The sequence below is a fragment of the Triturus cristatus genome, chromosome 9, assembly GCF_964204655.1.
Source record: "Triturus cristatus chromosome 9, aTriCri1.1, whole genome shotgun sequence".
NCBI lineage: Eukaryota > Metazoa > Chordata > Amphibia > Caudata > Salamandridae > Triturus > Triturus cristatus.
In genome coordinates this window covers 611330005-611349725 of record NC_140592.1, presented here as the reverse complement: position 1 = coordinate 611349725, position 19721 = coordinate 611330005, and the positions used below count along the sequence as shown (strand labels likewise).

Sequence of the window (19721 nt, the reverse complement as noted above, 5' to 3'; positions counted from 1 at the left end):
TGTCGAGTATGCTAATGAGCCCCTCTCCTGCCTTTGAAGTTTCTCCCGTTATCTGCGCTGTGCCCGTTGCCTTTTGCTCTTCATTTGTTTTAACAAGTTTCAGTATGCGCATTGTAAAGCCGCACATGAGCTCACGCGCTCCCAGGCAGCATGCTTTCAGACACATGAAAGTCGTGATGAAAGCGTACACATATTGCTTCCATAAATCTCTCCTTTTTGGCTCACATTTCTTCCTTCCGCTATTCCACCCACCCCCCTCCCCCCTTTTCTTAGCTCCGCTTGCTCCCTCCCTCCTTCCTCTGCACTTCGTGCTCGCCCTCGTTTCCTCTGTCTCATTCCTTGCTTGGTGTACCTCTCTGCCCGTCCCCCTATTTTCGCTCTTTAGCAGTCTCTTCTTCCCTTCTCTTCCCTTACCTGGTTGTCGTCTTTTCTCCCTTTCTAACTTTATCTCTCTGTCACGCTCACTTATTTTCCTATCCCTCTCACTCCCCTCCCCTTCTCTTTTCTACTCTTGCCCCCCCTCACTCGCTGTCTCACCCCCCACCTCTGTGTCTTAATACTCTGCGGTAAGAGGGGCCAGTCACGAGCTTCCAGGCTCCGCTTTCATCCTCGTCTCTGTTAATTATTCGGTGGTCAATGATGAAAAGCCGAGACTTTTTTGCGCTACATTAGCACATTAAAAACAGTTACCCAGCACAAAAATGAATCAAATGCCCTCCTCAGTTGCTTGGTCTGATATTTCTACCCCCTCCATCATTCCCAGAAACGTCGGGAAATAAATTTCAGCGCTCCCTCCCACTCCCTCGCCCCACAGCCCCCAGCTCAGCTGGATGTCAGTTCACAAGGGTTCACTATTGGAAGCCGAGGCGGGGACAGAAAGCTGCTGTTCCCTGGCCGGCTCTGTGTGCCTGGTCAGCCGCCAGCTGTGCCCTGCAGCTGGCAGGAATCTCTAGCCCCCATCTAATGTTAACCGATGGCTCCATTTGATATGGGGCAGCATGTTGAGATAAACCAGAACTACCATTCCCACAATGCTTTGGCTGCTGAATAGAAGACCATGGCTGGTAAATAATACTCGACATTTGTGGTGTAGCTAGGGTACCCTGGGCCCTAGTGCAAGCAAGGACAAAGGGCCTTCTGACTGCTGGATGGGTAGTAAAATAAAGCAATCAGTGTCCCCCTCGTATATCTGGGCCGCTATAAGGAGCTTGTGTTTGGGCAAGAGAAAGTGTCCTCTTGAGCGCCTGGTGAAATCAAACCGACAGATTGTGTGTGAGGGGGGTGGCAATGGGTAGGGGTGATGACGAGCACAGGCATTCCGAGTGCGCCTGTTCCCAGAGCAGCATATGCCACAGCGGCTCTTTGTCTGCTCGTCTCCGAGACGCCATCTCAGATGCGCGTTACGGCTCTTGCAGGTCTGTACGAAGGCTGCACACAGCTGCCCCCTTCCCTCCAATGTTGCACCCAAAAAAATCTCTTTAATGGAGTTCTTCTGCAAGCATACTTTACATGGTTAAGCTCTCTTTGTACGCCATATTAGATAGACCTCGAGGGCTTTTTTCTCACTGACCATTCAGAGACAGTGCGGGCCGTGGGTGAGAGCGACGGGCAGCGCCATTTCACAGGAGCCCGCGGTCTCCTGCTGCGCGCCTGTCTCTGCCGGAATCCGGACCCTAGACTTGCAGTAAGTTTCTCAGCTCTTAAAGGATAACAGGCGTTGTTTGCCCCCGAGCATCTGCAAACTGCTCTGACATGTGATCTCCCTACCCAGCATGGCGCTCATTAGGCTGATTTTCAATACAAAGTTTGTATTATCAGCCGTCTCTAAGGGCAATTAGGAATGGGCGGCTCTGCGCACCAGACACCGGGTGACTCCGAGTGACTCATCTTTATTGGTTCCTTTGTCGGGGAGACAGTGATTGAGATGGCAGGGATGCGGCCTACCTGCCCATTTCATCGGGTAAATAGTGAAGAGAAATGGTGTGTAATTAATTGACAGTTAATATCGGCCCTGTTTAGTGTTCATCAGACACAAAGCGGGAGACGCTACCCAAAGGAACAAAGTAATGAGACAACCTTTGACGGGTTAAATTATCAAGGAACTGTGTGTAATTACCTGACAGTTAAAAAGGGGACCGTGCAAGGTATTTATGGGGTCTAGGATTTCTGTTTTGTGGGGGGCAAAAAAGAGGATTGGAAAAAAAAAAGACAAAGAAAGCAAACTACAGTGACAATGCAAATTATATTTTATGACTACGCCTTCGGGCCTGATAACTGGTGGGAGCAGAAGGGCGCCGACATGAAAGAAGGAGCGCCCCTAAGAGACTCTGAGCCATTGTTATCATGATTTACCTAAGAATGCCACCTCTTTACTTAATACAGTTTACACGAACTGAGCGAACAAAGGAGCGCGCGAAAGAGTTTATTTCAAGAGCAAAGACAAATTAACTGTTTGCAGTGATACGTGGATCTGCTGTTTCACTGTTTAGAAGTTTGTGGTTATGTAATAACGACTACAGAATCAACGGTTGCAACGCATTGCTTTCTAATGATACAGGGGTGAGTATTTACAACACGCACTGCCCAACATCTCAAGAACCCGTCACCTTTAACTATGTACCTAGCATGATTAACCATTTGCACTTAAATATTTTTACGTTAAGGTAAAGCACAATTATTTTAATGTTTAATCTAATGAAGCATTTTATAGCGCAAAACCAACCTATTTAAATGGCCTCTTGGCCCACTTTAGAGTTGTAAGCCATTGGATAGATTGCCCCATATAATATTTGAAGTAAATTTGGTCAAACGATTCTAAGCCTTCTTACTTGTTTGTGTGCTCATATCTCAATTTTTTCTAAAAACTTTTACTGACTGATGAAGACAGCGACTACCTCTGTCAGTTTAGCATGTAGATTGTTCCGCTCCTTCATGGTGTGGGGTAGCATTTCTGCCTTACTCCTTCATTTATTTCTAAAATAGTTTACGTGTCTGTATTTTAAAGGAGCCCCTCAGAAAAGGGGGGTTGCCTTGCCAGGGTTCAGTCTCTGCCGCTCTGCCCTTCAGATGTGTGAGGTGAGTGTTATGTCGCTGAGACATTGCCCCCCCCCCCACATTAGCAGAATCCTAAGAACTAGTGGATTTTATAACCTCGAGGCATTTGTAATGGAGGGACTCGGGGAACTCTTCTACCCTCGGAAGGGAAAGCTGACGATCTTTTTCATTCCCTGGCACGTTTGGTACTCCTTGTAGTTTTGTACTGTTATCTCTTTGACTTAGGCCAAGACTACAATTCCCAGAATGCATGCGGCTAAATCACCTCGGGACTCGAGAGGAGTTGTGTTTATTGACTAAACTGCTGATTTTGGCACCTGGGTTCTAATCAGGCTTTTAGTCAATCTGGGTAAATTAGATCCAACCGCCCACCGCACCCCCTCGCCTGAAACCTATATATGCAATCTATTTCATATCATTAGGTATTTTTATATATGTCATGCGGGCTCACATTTTTCGGCCTGGTTGTCTTTGGGAGGAGTTGTATAGCACCCAGGAAAGAAACAGGAGAGCTCCTGTCAACAAAAAAACAAACTAAACTAGATTAACGGAGATGATTTGCATATTCATGACTGTCAAAGAATTGGAATGGCATGGTAGGCAAAAAAAGAATGTATTTAGGCCCAGATCTCTGTATTCGAGGTGAATGTTTGGCATTCAGCATTCGGTCCATCAATTGTTCTTTTTGCAGCAGTCAACATGACTGAGCCTGAAGGGTGAGAAGGGGCGATTTGGGCGTGGTGTATGGCAGGGGAATGGAAACCAAGGTCTCTCATTCCAGCACCCCAGGGTGGCACCGCAGAAGTGCTGCACGAAGGGCTGCATCAGACTGCTGCGCAGCTGTAAGGTAGGACACAGCAGAGTGTGGAAAATGAAAGGCCTGTTTGATGTACAGCTCTGATGCTCTGTGAAAGAGGGCTCCGCCAGGCCCAATCACACCAAGGCAGCTCTTCCGTACATTCAGTGGCATGCCGCAAAATGGCGGTGCCCCCTTAAACATGAGATGAGAGGCCCCTGAGCCTCCACTATCTCAGAGATATCCAATGCCCTTGTCCTAACAAGCATTTCCAATGCAACGGTCTCGGTGTTGTTAAAGTTAGAGCTATTGGCATTGCTCATTTGTTTATGTTTTTGTTTTTAAAACATGTAAAGAAACGGCATTGTTATTTACCATGTCAATAGCTTAATCAGTGTGTGTGTAGGTGGCTCTGTGTGTGGGTGCAAATGCAATAGGTCTCGCATTTGAGAGTGATTAAGCTATTGACATTGTAAATAACAATGCCGTTTCTTTAAATGTTTTAAAAACAAAAACATAAACAAAAATAATGTCATGAGCAATGCCAATAGCTCTAACTTTACCAATGCCGAGACCATTGCATTGTAAATGCTTGTTTAACAATGTGGTCAATCTCATAAGTAATTTCATTTGGCAAACACCCCACATACCTCATAATCCGTTCCCATTTTGAACAGGACAATGGTCAGGATTAGCTGTATCTTCAGCTCTTCTCATTTTTATTTATTTTTATGCTGGCACAAAAGTTATTGTAGAGGAGTACTCATATTTTCCAACTTCTTCTGGACTTTCGACTCGTTGCAATATTTGCTAATACTTTTACCTTCAGCAGACTGAGCCAATCAAGCTTAGAAATAAAGTTTGAAATACTGCACTTCTGACTATCAAATTTAGTCCTTTGGAGTCCTTGCTAATGAATTTTACAGGTGCATCCACCAGGAATGTCGCCTAAATTAACAGAGCTAATATTAGTCTTCTGCAACAAATTTTCCGTTTATAATAACTGGGCAATCGGGTTGGCATATGACTCCCAGTTACAAGAATACAGTTGAATATTAGCACTGTTGTTTTTCAAACTGATGACAAATGTTTGGCATCTGTCCATCATGGAAACTGGTGTCAGGCTTTCCCTTCCTCTTTGTACTTTTGAAGCATTAAGTAATAGATCGGTCACATGTATTTTGAAAATTATTAAAAATCACTCCCTCCCTTTCATTCTAATGTAAACATTCATTAGTACCAGTTACCACCTTGTCAGAGCGAATTGGCCCAAAGCCACCTGACTCCATATTATCAAAGTGAGGATATGCTCAAAGCAGACCATATAGTTCAAGGATGAATTCCATTATAGTACAAGATATTGTCCAGAACCCCTAATACATTTGTAACTTGTGATCTGTTGGCTGAAAGCATTGATGGGCACAAATCGAATTAATAGGGTATGATGAAGTGACCATGGGCACTTTACTGCTTTTTGTTTCCCTGTAGCAGGCACACTGGAGGTTATGCACTTCACTTTTTGTGAGCGATTTCAGTCTCCTTGTGCCTATAGGAGTCTGGATTCCACAAATATTTGCCCCCAGCAGACAGGCAGAGTTTTGGGTCTTCAAGAAGCTTTATTTCCAGGGCCAGGAGTGTTCTGAGGAGGTGGTGTGAGTCTTCTAATATACTGTACCCAGTGACTGGAGAATTCTCTCTTACGAATCATAACTAATCTCTCGTAAATACCTCTTCTACTTTTACACCACTTCCACTGCTGATTTATTGCAAACCTATCAATGAGTCCTAAAACTTGATGGCTCCCATCATCCCCCACCCCCGAAGGAACTCTGGTCTTTCCTCTAGACACTTTCCTATGCAGATAATGGGCCAGATTTTCAAAAATGTCACGCAATGCAGCGCAGCCCCCAAAGCGGCTGTGCTGCATTGCGTGACTTGGAGAGAGCAGGCGAGTGCCATATCTTCAGAGACATGGCTCTCTCCTCCCCCTTCCCTAGTGCCTGCAATGATTTCAACTGACGGGTGCCAGGCACACACCTTAGCGCCATAGCGCCTAAATATAGCCTTGGTTTTGAACAGGAAGGGTACCCTTCTTGTACAAAATACTATGCCTAGACAAGTTTCAAAGCTGTTCCCACTTTGTATGTGTCCTGCACAGTGCAGCACCCATGCAATGTCAGAAAAGCACAGAGAAAGGACAACATTTCTCCTGTTTGCATCTCCTTTGAAGTGGCGTAAATTTGTGGTGCAAAAACCTGTCTACAACTCTTTGCGTCAAAAGACATGGGTGGTTGCATGGGAAAGCCCATGTACCACCCATGTAGCACTCCGTCGGTGCTAAGTAATTCAAATCAGTGCTTCACACTGCTTTGCGTTACTTTTAGGGTGCTTTCCAGCACAAAGTAAATTCCACAAAAAACATTTTGCACTGGTTAGCATCACTTTTGTGACGTTAACCCAGCGCAAATTGTTTGAATATCTACCCCAAAGTGTCTTCCCCTTGCGCAGGGTCAAAACTGGTCTTCCCCTTTGCTGTGATGAAAGTACAGTTGTTCATGGGAATAAATGCTAGCTCTATGTTGCATCTCCATGTAAAACAGTTGAGGCTTCTGTTTGATCTTCCAACCTATCTGGTTCCCTTCCAAATGGCTAACACCTCCTAACTGACCACATTCTGACAATACACCGGCATTGTTGAGCCCAGAGAAAAATCTATTCTCCTCCAAAAGCAGGACTGCTAGCTGTCAGCTAAGGCTGCATTGGACCTCTGTTGTAAACCTTAGAGCAACTCAGTTCTAAGCTATTTTTCTCCCAAGCAGTACAAGGTGTACTGCCATAAGTGCATGTTTCCATTAGAGTTCTCAAAATCTACTTTCACATTTGAATTATATTTTTGAAATTAAATTGTAAATAATTCATAATCATTTCTCTAATAATTTGCTAAGCCAAAATACTGAAACAGTGATTTTTTTCATACCTGATATCTTCCTGGAGAATGTAGTCTTACCATGCAATGGGCATGGGTTTTGGAAAATTGTTCTATGTGTTGGTATACTCCCAATGTGTAATATGCCACATCTTTATTGATAAAATGCTCACCCCTTTGGGCTTGCACACACCCTTTAGGGGTGACTTAGCTGATTTATAAAAATGGGTCATCTTCATGGCACATTCACTTTTCTTTGCTATGTGTTAATGCCAGGCTTTTAAACTGCAGCCAAGGCAGAGCAAAATCGTGCTCTGTGATGCCATACATCTTCTCCTACATGTGGGTGTTGTAAATATACACCGCAGAGCACATATGATATTTATCATCCACACCACTCGCTACACACACATCACACATTTCTTGCAGCATCTGTTGTGGCCTAACATGAAAGTTAAATTTCAATTAGGTGAAACCAGTACACAGTACGTTTAATGAAGAAAGCACTGGTGCTGTTCCTCTTTTCAACAAAAACCATGTCCTTTCTTACGGCTGTCAAAAAATGCTGGCTAAGTTGGTCTGAGAAAGCACTGGAGTTCAATAAACAGGATAGCTACATGGGAAGAAAGGACTAATAGGCCAAACATGTATAAGGGGGCTAGTGTACAAAATCCCTGAATTGCTTTGTGATCTGGTGTTTAGTACATGAAGCACATAGGGGCAGATGTATCAAGCATTTTTGCATGCGCAAACGGGCAGATTCGCAGAATCTGCACGTTTGCGAATGCAAAAATTGCTTTTAGGATGCAGCAAACCTAATTTTGCGAATCGCAAACTGGGTTTGCAATTCGGTATTAGGAAGGGGCGTGTTTATGACGTCCCTTCCTAATACCGAATCGCATCCGTATGTATGAATGTTTTGTGACCGCATTTGCGGCCGCAAAACATTCGCATTTTATCAACTACTTCAAGTAGGTGGTAACCCATTCGCAAATGGGAAGGGGTCCCCCAATTTTTAAGAGCAGGAAGTGGTCCCACGGATCAGTGCCTGCTCTTTAAATATGAAAAGAAAACTTTTTATTTTTGGTTTTGTAAAGCATTTTGTTTTCCTTTAAGGAAAACGGGCTTTACAAAAAAGAAAAAGATTGCTTTTTTTTTTTTTTTTTAAAGCAATCACAGACATGGTGGTCTGCTAATCTCAGCAGGCCACCATCCCTGTGATTTTTGCAATTCCTAGGCGGTCGCAAATTGCGACCTACCTCATTAATATTCATGAGGTTGGTCATTTGTGACCCCCTAGGAATCGCAAAAGGTGTACTATACACCTTCATACATGGCATTTTGCAATTCCCTAATTGCGAATCCTTGTGATTCGCAATTAGGGAATCGCAATCAACTATCTTGATAAACCTGACCCATAGTCTCTTAATGTATTCTAATGATTCTTTCAGAAACAACAATCAATTCATCAGAACATGGTAAATCTACATTCCTTAAACTAAAAGAGTTTCAAAGAAGCAAAATTGGATACAAGAAATTCAAAAATTACCCTTTCCTCCTATTACCACTGCTCACCCCTAAACCCTTAAAATTACCCTAATCTCCCTTTACCACTATGGACCCAAAGCCCTTACATTGCCTTAATCTCCCTTTACTACTGCCCACCCTAAACCCTGAAACTACCCTTGCCTCTCGTTACCACTGGCCACCCCTTAAACCTAAAATAACCCTCACCTCACTTTAATACTACCGACTCATAAACCCTAAAATAACCCTTACCCCCTTTAAAACAGCCATTCCTTAAACCCTAAAGTTACCTGTGCCTCCTTTCACTACTGCCCACCACAAAACCGTAAAATTACAGTACCTCCCCTTACCACTACCCAATTCAATTCAAAGTCTTTATTTCGATTTTCAATCATCAAAGACATCATTAAAATATTTAACAATTTTAAAGGAGAAGAAGGGGTTCTTTCAGGAGGGATTTAATGTAAAAGATTTCATAACATTGTTCAAAAGCCACACCAGAACTGTATTACAAAATTCTAAACCGACCCATATGATAAGAAAAGAAAAAAAAGAAAAAGAAAAAATGAAATCCATCATGGAGTGTAACATGCTTATTAACTTCAGTTTTAAGTACACATCCCATTATAAGTAAACGTTTAAAATGTTTAACCCCTTCAGCGCGGCGCGGATTTCCGCACCACGCTGAAGGTTCTGAGCGCGGGCGGGGCCATGACGGAACGGTTCCGTCATAAGCACAGCCCAACCGACGTGCATGACGGAACCGTTCCGTCATGCGCGTCGAAGGGGTTAAAAGGCTTGTGATATAGAAAGGGGCTATACAAATGGAATCTAAAATATTCACAAAAAACTTAATTTACGTGCACGGATTATCCACATCCAATGAAGGAATTTTGCAACAGCAATAGTCACAGGTTGGGAGGTGTTAGTTTTAAGAAACCGTAAAGCCTCACCACCTGCCCGAAGGCCCAGCTGTAAACAAATAGGTTTAAGCCAGGACCGCCTAGGGTCTTTATACTCTGGACAAATAAATAGAATATGCCCAATACTTTCCCGTTGTGTAGGACAGAAAGGACAACTAGGGTCAAGGCCTTCTCTCCATTTGGCAACAAAGGAATTAATAGGTAGTGTGCCCACCCTAAATTGATGGTATCCCTTTCTGTCCTCCACAACAGTAATGCAGTCCCAATAGCTTTCAAGCACAGGCGAGTCTTTAAATTTCATAAAATCCGCAGTTAGTGATGGACCAATACTTGAACCAAATCTTTTCACTGAGACCATACTCCAGTATAGATCTCTTAAGGTTTTCCTAGGTGGGAAGGTATGTGCTGTTGGGTCTTCCCATAGACTGGCTAGGACCATGGCAGAGTAAATTACCTTAACCTCCCGCATCCAGGGAATTTTTTGTGCCTTGTCTGCTCCTCTGACATCCATAAATGCCCGAGCATACTGTGCGAGATCTGGGGTAACTCACAGTCTCCTCCAGTATGCCACTGGTCTGTATCGGGCCATATCCTCCAAACGTTGGACACCTAGGTCATAGAAAAGGGGTATCAGCGGGGTTGATATGGGAAGACCTGTGATTACTCGTAAAAACTTATTTTGGGCCCTAGTCAGCAGGGTGAGGTTACTGAATCCCCACAATTCCGCCCCGTAAAGAATTGCTGTTCCTATCTTTGCATCGTAAATTTTGAGTGCTGGTATTATTGGCCTGGTATAGGAGAGGTGAAGCTCTTTTATTAGTGCTCCAATTAGCTGTGTGCTTTGTAACCAGCTGGGTAGTGTGCGGTTTCCAATCTAGCTTTGATGCAAGGGTTATACCCAGGTACGAAAAAACCTTAGTCTGTTCTAGTTTGACCCCGTTCATTTGCACATTTCCTCTTATATATTTAGACTTGTGAAGGACTTGGTCTTACTTACATTTACTATAAGCCCATGGTCCTTGCAGAAAACCTCGAATACATCAATGGCTTTTTGTAAACCCTGTTGTGTCTTTGAGATTAATAGACTGTCATCTGCAAACATCAACAGGGGGATCAACTTACCATCCAGCTTGGGAGCGTCGGTGGGGTGTTGCTCAAAGTAGTTGATCACCCTGTTGATGTATAATGAGAAAAGGGTCGGGGCTAGTACTCACCCTTGGCGTACTCCGCTAGCGATGGGAAACTTATCTGTTACACTGCCCGATTGGTTCCATCTAACTTGGGCAAAGTTGTCCTCGTGGAGCTTCATTAAAAAGGTCAAGATGTCAAGTGGCATGCCTTGATCTTCGAAAACTGCCCACATTTTTGCTTGTGGAACCAAATCAAACGCTGCTTTGAGCTCAACGAAAGCCGCAAATAACGTACCCTCCCCCAACAAAACCACCCGCCAATAAATTAAAAGAAACCTAAAAACTTGGTCTATAGTGCTTGTGTGACTACGGAATCCTGCCTGAAGTGTTGACAGTACTTCCTCCTCCTCAACCCACCCTTGGATTCTCTGCAGGACAAGCCTTGCGACCACCTTCTGTATGCAGTCTATCAAACTTATGGGCCTATAGTTTCCTGGATCTGAGCGCTCCCCCTTTTTATAGATCGGTATGATCTCAGCGCCCTTCCAGGTATTCGGTATAGGTGATCCATTGGCGATACCATTAGCCAGACATTGAATGTATGGTGCCCAAAGCTCCTTATCGTGCATAAACAAACCAGCTGGGATAGAGTCCAGTCCTGGTGCCCTACCCCTGGGGATGGTATTCAGTGCCTTTCTCACCTCGATTATCTCGATATTTAAGGGGATTATATCCTTATTAAAGGGGGTGGGATCTTTACTAATCTCGCCAACCCTTTCAAAAGATGCAAACTGGGACGCGTAATGCGAAACCCAGAGGTTAGGCGAGACATAGTTTATTGGTTCTTCCCTTTGTATCCCCCTGCCCCACTTAACCATATCCCAAAAGGTGCACATTGTTCGTTCTTTGCTAGCAGAGTGAAGGTCCCTCCAATAATCCTTGTCCCAAGCATGTTTAGCATCGTATTGGGCTTTTTTGTAAGCAACACGGGCACTCTTAACACGATCTCTATCTTTAGTTTTCACTGCCTCAGTCAAGGCCTGGTACGCAGCCCTACACAACTTCCCGTACCATTGATCCTCCTTTCTGAGTGGCCTTTTAGGTTTGGTATAACCCTTTTTCGTAAAAAAGACCCTAAGTTGATTAAAAAATGTGTATGAATCGGGTTTACATTTGCAATAACCTCCTCTTGAGTAATACAATTTTGTAAGGCAATTGTCGGCGTGATGGTCAAATCCCTCATGGTTATTATCTGACTCTCATTCCTTAAACAGTTTGCCCATTTAATACATCTTGTATCATTTGATAGGACAATGTCAACCTTTACAGGAGAATCCTCCTGACAGTGAGATTTAAATAACTTAAATGATAGAAGTAAGGGGTCATGATCACTTTCAACCCTTTCCACTACCATCATGTCCTTGATACTGGGCCAGTTCTCTTTATTGGTAAGTATGTAGTCAATGCGGCTTTTTCGTAAACCATTATTAAACGTAAAAGCCCCATGTTTATCAGAAGCAGATCTACCATTGATTGCTCGTAGCCCCTGTCCGACACATAGGACCTTTAACTGGAGTGCGGCCTCTGTCCATTTTTAATAGGCAGAAGTGTCAGCTGGGGAATATTCCATGTACGGTCTTCTTCTAGGGTAAGATCAACATCATTACTGTCTAGAGGTTCGAAACAGCAATTAAAATCGCCCGCAACTATAATATTACCTTTTTTGCAATATATCTTGAGGAGTACATCTAATTCTTCAACAGTGTTTGAAGACTTGCCCCCCGGCATCCCTCTTGCATAAACATTAAAAACAAAAAGGTCCTTCAATCCAGGACACTGAACTTGAATTAATAATATGTCGCTGCTTTTTTAATACAATTGATTAACATTATACCTGCTATCTTGTCTGACCCATGTTAGGAGTCTAAATTCTGGTGCATTCAACCAGGTTCCCTGGAATAGTATTAGGTCCTTGCTATCAAGAAAGGTTGACCAGTCTGGTGACACTGCCTTATTTCTAAACCCTGCCACATTCCAGGAGACCAGTAATGAGAAAGCAGAATCAACATCCCTATTTTGGGTACCATTTAATTCAACATCCTGTGGGCCTCCACTTTCTTTTCCCCCTAATTGGGAAACCTCTTGCATCGGGCTATTGATATTGGTTAGTCCACTTGTCGGAGCTTTATCTGTCAGTACAGGGGGAGTTGTTTCATGAGGACCTATTCCAGAAGCTAGACTCACTCTATGGGGGTTAACTGTGTTGATTCCTCATAGGTCCTGATCTTGTCCGTGTAAAAGTCAGTCATTAGTGTCCAGTGAGCTAAAAACCTCAAATCTATTACTCACTGGTGTAAAACTAATGTGAGGGTCAACCCGAGTGACATGGTCTCTCCTGGTAATGGTGGCAGTATTACTAGGTGGGTAAAAATACCCCAATGGTAGTATATTGATACGATCTTGATGTATCCTTAATGATCCAGCCTGCCTCAGAATATGATCTACCAATTGGGGGGAACCAAAACTCACAACAACACAATCTCCCTCCATACCCTTCCTAGTCTTTCCCACCCAGTCCAACCTTCTTACCATCTTAAAGTTGTTAAAAAGATGTTCACCTAACACTGTTCTTGTGTTCAAAAAATGTAGTACTTTATTTTTAAGTGTGGACCAATGTTCCTCTTTACCATCAAAAGTTTTGGGGACATTTGCCAAAATAATGGAATACGGGCACGCCTCTGGGGGGAGGTGGAGACTTATTTCTTTCAGGGGAATGTAATCTATATGATGTAAACTACCCCTAGGACCCCCACAACCAAACTTTACTCCACTAACTGAAGTTGGAATGTTTGGTGGTTGTGTCGCCTGAGCGACTATAGGTTCTTTGGGTTCACTCGAGCTAGTGGCTGTAAGTATGGGCGTTGGGGCACTGGCGGAGCGTGCTTCTGTCGGTTTTGTCCCAATCGTGGGCCCCTGTTGACTTAATACATGTCTTTCAAGGACTTTTAGTCTACAATCGATTGAGTCGAGTTTGTCCATCACTGGGTTGATAAGTGCCTTTAGGCGCTCCTCCATATTCCCTATAAATTCTGACAATTTATTACCCTCCGTAGACTTATCTGTTACAGATGTAATTAAATTAACCCTCCTTGAGTCTTGAGGTAGTTTTCCTGATTCGTTAAACTTTCTATTTGACTACCCAGCCCAAATGTAGGATTTTTTTTCCTAGCTTATATCGCATTTTGCCTACTTCCCTTTAAAGCATTATTCGCCTTCCGTTTCCCCAGCAGATCTTTAGCTCTAATGTCAAGTACAGACCGCAACTGCCTAGTGCGTGTATTGGGAGGTGAAGGAGGGGGACAGGATATAAATGAACAGGAAATGTTTGTTGTATGTAACACTGATGTCAAGACATCACTAGAGGGTGTAATTGGGACTTGTGGGGATTGGAGGGGAATCTGGATGCCCCCTATTAATTCTATATTAGGTATCTGATTTGGGTTGTGCCCAAGTGGATCAAGTGATAACCTCCTCTCTACTAGTTCTATCTCCTTGGCCACAACTGTTTCTGCCCGTTTAAGAAAAGCATCAAATGTCCTTACACCCCCTGCCCCGCCCCACCCTTTAGAATTAGCAATACATTTGGCCATGTGGCGGGAAGAAGGTTACTGTTGGTCGAAAGAGAATCCTGCCACACTATAGTCAACAAATTATTAGCACTAGACAACTGGTCGAGTCAATCAATACCTTGCGGCTCACTTAGCGAATATTTAAGTCCTGAGTCCTGCTGGAAATGTCAAAAGGCTGGCCCAGCCTGGCCTCTTCTGGCCCCTGATGGCCACAGATGACTCGCCCTTTGCCCGGGGTTAGCCCGCCACGTCCCGCGCGCGTCCTCGCGGGACAAGGCGGGCTTTAATTGCCTCCTGGCGCGTGGAGATGATGCGTCCTGCTCCTGGGTATCCCGGGGCTTGTAGTCAGGATCAGCAGACCGGCGCTGAAGCAGCTCAACGGTCCCACCAAAGAAAAAACAGCAACACCAGGGACTCGGCCCCAGACGGGCTTTAAGCGCCTCCTGGCGCGTGGAGATGATGCGTCCTGCCCCTGGGTATCCTGGGGCTTGTAGTCAGGATCAGCAGACCGGCGCCGAAGCAGCTCAATGGTCCCACCAAAGAAAAAACAGCAACACCAGGGCCTCGGCCCCAGACAGGCTTTAAGCACCGCCTGGCGTGTGGAGATGATGCATCCTGCCCTGGGTATCCTGGGGCTTGTAGTCAGGATCAGCAGACCGGCGCCGAAGCAGCTCAACGGTCCCACCAAAGAAAAAACAGCAACACCAGGGACTCGGCCCCAGACGGGCTTTAAGCGCCTCCTGGCGCGTGGAGATGATGCGTCCTGCCCCTGGGTATCCTGGGGCTTGTAGTCAGGATCAGCAGACCGGCGCCGAAGCAGCTCAATGGTCCCACCAAAGAAAAAACAGCAACACCAGGGCCTCGGCCCCAGACAGGCTTTAAGCGCCGCCTGGCGTGTGGAGATGATGCATCCTGCCCTGGGTATCCTGGGGCTTGTAGTCAGGATCAGCAGACCGGCGCCGAAGCAGCTCAACGGTCCCACCAAAGAAAAAACAGCAACACCAGGGACTCGGCCCCAGATGGGGTTTAAGCGCCTCCTGGCGCGTGGAGATGATGCGTCCTGCCCCTGGGTATCCTGGGGCTTGTAGTCAGGATCAGCAGACCGGCGCCGAAGCAGCTCAACGGTCCCACCAAAGAAAAAACAGCAACACCAGGGACTCGGCCCCAGACGTGCTTTAAGCGCCTCCTGGCGCGTGGAGATGATGCGTCCTGCCCCTGGGTATCCTGGGGCTTGTAGTCAGGATCAGCAGACCGGCGCGGAAGCAGCTCAACGGTCCCACCAAAGAAAAAACAGCAACACCCCTCAACCCTAATATAACGTTTACCTCCCTATAGCAGTGCCCGTACTTAAACTCTAAAATTACCCTTGCCTCCTTTTACCACTACCCGCACCTAACAACCTTTTATTAAGTAACATATTAATTATGTTTTTTTTTTTACTTGACTGCCTGGTAAAGGCATGCTTGGTAACGATACAACTACTTACCTGTTGGTAAAGAATGCATTGTAAAGGCTGTCTCCCCTCAAAAAGCACTCGATAACTGTTATTACTGAAGTGCTTTCGACCATCTCTTAGAATACTTACTTAAAACTGTAGAGTAGGAGGAATCTTGAAGGTTTTGTGGTAAAAGTTGAAGGACAAAGCAAGGAAATGACAATACTGACAACTTCAAGTTCTAAAAGCATTACTGGCCATCAAGGGCCTGATTAAAAGTGTAGGCTATCTCCACACCTGGTAAATAACGATGCCACGGGGTTCGTTATTTATTGGGTGCGATAAATAGCACCTATTATGAGTTTCTGGGGAATAACATGCAGATTTTGGTGTTTAACGCAGCAAAATCAGCATGATACGGTAATTACCATATGATTTTTCCCTATTCGATTAGTGGCGGGTTTGGCCTGCCAAAATTTAACGAAGTTTGAGGTATTTAACACATCCGATAATTATTGGGTGTGTTAAATAACACTCAACTCGTAATTCTGCCAGGTTGGAAAAAAAACGAAAGTCTTGTAATCAGACCCTAAATGAAAAATATCACAGACTACATACTCCTACTCTTGTTTCTCACACCGACCCTTAAAGTACGGTAAGGGGCACTAACTAGCTCGCTAGACTGGCTTTGCAGTCAATAATGCTTTATTATAGGCTCGAAGCTTTAGTTAAAAGAAGGAACCTAATTCAGTTGCTTGTAAAGTAATTGACAGTTTTTTATACATCTTAAGCAGTTGCATAAGTGACGTCTAGGATTATTAAATGTCCTACAAAAAGAAAAAAACCTGCAGCACCTCATGAAGATATGCAGTTTAAAACTTTCTGTACTGCTGTTAATACGCCGCACAGACTTTGTAAAACAGATTTTAACTACGGATAAAGCTAATTAAAGGATTGGAAAAGCCAATAACCTCCTTCCCACCCACAGCCATTTGCAATTTTCTCATTACTTGAGTTGGGAACTGCGCTAATAATACAGCCATTTCTAGTCAACTGCATATTGGACAAACTACTGCGGAGCCCTGATGTGATCACATCTGCTTTTAGTGCCTATTGGTTTATATGGCGCTATTTCACAGAGCTGGCTGGATTTAACTTGGATAATGAGCACGAACAGATGCACTTTGCCTACAAAATCCAATTTGCAGTATTCACCGGATTTTAGTTAAATGCTGCATCAAAAAACTTTTTTTTCTACCAAAGATTTCCTTCTCAGCTCTTTGACTGGACATGCATTTTTGAAGGGAAGATAAACAAATGGTCTGTGGTATTCAATCAATCAAAATAATTTAATTTTCCATAAAATAACTTAAAATTCCATAAACTCCAGCAAATACAAAATGGTATGTGGTAGTAAGTCAAGCTCTGATATACATAAGGCCATAGATCGCGTCTTTTGTATTGTACACATTAGGACACTGATGTCCAGGACTGTGCAACAGATCATAATAACATCTTAGCATGAGAAATCCATAGGAGGCACTGCTTTCTTGGTACAAGTCACAAACCACTGAAACTCACTACCAGCCAAGATTTTAAGCATTCAAGAGAGTTTACGCTTCATAAGAGAGGTGAAAACACGGCTATTTCCAAGAGTACTACATTATCCCATAACCCTGGGATAGGACCAGGAAAAATAATCGCTTCTACAAGTACTATCTACAGTTCACAGATCTGGGACAGTCCAACCAGCACACAACTTTCTATGTCAGGGTAAGTTATGAAGTGCTAAGCAATATCTAGCTTGGGCTTTATATAGTAATGTGAATTCATAAATCACCCTCAAGGCCTGCACTATGATGAATAGTGTAACGCTCAGTGTTCGGGAGACAGACTGTAGTTCAATCAGGCAGTATAACGCCCTTTTATTGTTCAAGCCTCTTACATTCACATACGACAGAACCGCAAGGATCATGTCTGTCACACAGTACTTTACAAGTCTAACGCAATAAGCTACCCATCACCAACTGAACAGAAACTGCACACTTTTCTCTCATACTTCTTAAGCCATCACACTACTAGGCTCAAAACAAAGACAACACCCTTCCAATCACACATCCTACACGGTGTAGTCTATTATCCATGTCAGATAATGGTGCAACGTGAAGGAAGGGACCCGATTAGGGCCACCCGGGTCACTCGTGACCACCTCTCAGCCTTCCATACAAATGAAGAGTTGGTCAGACATTAGAGAATACAAACAAGTATATGTTTATTCAGATACACTCAAGCGGAGCCCCATCTGCCCAGTCACTTAGGGGTGCTGCAGAGAGAACTGACATCAGCAAACCTGGTGATACATTATGTACGATTCAGAACCAAAGAAGGCACGCCCAGACTAGAAATTTACAGATGGAGGCAGTTACACAAAGGATGTACAGAAGGATAAATTTCGATCCTGAGACCGGGCACACACTGTCTCTATGCCAAGGTCATTCTACCTGCGCCCATGGATGGACTAGTGGGAGTAGGCCTCTATCTATTGGAAAAGGTATGCGCTAATAAGAACAGTGTATTCATTAGTACAGCAGGGCCCAACCTTGGAGAAACGAAAACTAAAACAGATGCTTTCAGAAGAGACCGAGAGAGAATCTAGTTTCGATCATAGCTCAAAATGATGGCCAAACATAAAATGGTGCCGCGAATGCTAACTTAAGACACACAATACATAAGCAGCACAGCTGAGACATTTTTATTCTAACAAATGGCCCAAATAGGTGCAGTAGGCACTGTATAAATATTACTATACTGTAGAATTCAGAAAAGGCATTCAATCATAAACTGTTAGTACTATTTAGGATATTTTGCAATCAGTAAGAATAGTGGCCATGTGATGATGTCTTATAAATGTTAGTACATAATGTAGTAAGTCAAATTAATCAGATATTATTTTTACGTATTCATGTAACACTTTTAGAGCTCCACTGACGGACGACATCCTTCCATGTATCACAACAATCACAGGATCTACTCAGTTGAAAGTGAAAACGTTATACTTCTTACCAGTAATCTTCATTAATCCTAATCTTATTGTCCTCATCCCATTCAGAAAACACAAGAAGAATGCAACATATTTGCCCCTACCACAAGGGGGCAGCCTATAATTCGTGAATGGAAAAAGGCCTTTTCAGATGCATGTACCTTTTGTCATTTGCAATTTAGGGAATCACACTTTTTTGCGATTACCTAAATTGGGAATGCATTTAGGGAATCACAATTTGCAAATCCCTATTTGCTGATGCATGTAGCCATTCCAATCCCTGGGACTCATAACCTTGCTCGTGAAGAGCAGAGGTAAGCAACCCGTTGTGGCTGAACTCCCATCTCCTTTAAAGCAACAAGAAGACCCTCATTTAACTTGAAGGATTGTGTGACATTATATTGATATCAATACTATTGATTTACAAAACACAGCATCTACTGCATCGCCTACCACTACATAGTCACAGTAAGTCTACATTTATACACTTATTATCACTACTTCAATATCTGCTTATCTAGACTTACCGTGCCCATGTAGCACTTAGGTAGACACAATGGATGCACTATTTTTTAATACAAAATAGTGAGTATGCAAGTTTAGCTTGAAACAATTAAAGGATTTAAAGTTGAGAAAAGACGATGTAAATAATACTTAATAGTTGTGATTTGGATATAGCACTAGCCTGAGCCATTCAAGAGCATAGAAACGCAAGAGCATTTAAGGACAGCAACACATTTTTCAAGCACTTGGTTCATCCTGATCACAGTCTACTGATGAAGCGGGTAGTACAACATTTTGTACACCCCCCCCCATATTCTACATGAGATCACTAATTGAATAATCTATTAAATATAATATTTAAATGAGTTTGCATGTGTTAATAATCAACATTATTAATATACAAAATATATGTGGGATTTGCATTTTGCATGGCTAAATACCCTTTATGACAAAATCTGTACGCATACTAACAGTAGTAAATGTAATAAATAGAATATTCCATGGTATATGTTGCTTTTGTGATGTCTCTGTAATGTTGCTCGAGAAGACAACGTAAAGGGTGAATATAAACGCTTTAAATGTTACTATACGCTAGATAAATACAAGCACATAAAGGGATTATTAAGGGTTTAACATTAGATTTATTATTTCTACGCATTTATTTCTATTTTGTATTCGTTTCGCTTAAGTTGGCGTTTGGGCCTATATTATAAAATGGCCGTCGACATGACATGACGATGTGGCCACTATCCCACGA

The 19721-nt window shown here is 43.4% G+C and overlaps 1 protein-coding gene across 9 annotated transcripts in view; it reads right to left on the bottom strand.

The window, feature by feature from the left end:
• LOC146798382 (leucine-rich repeat and fibronectin type III domain-containing protein 1-like protein) overlaps positions 1–19721 on the bottom strand; it is a 2623090-nt gene that overhangs the window by 1779507 nt on the left and 823862 nt on the right. The window lies entirely within an intron of this gene.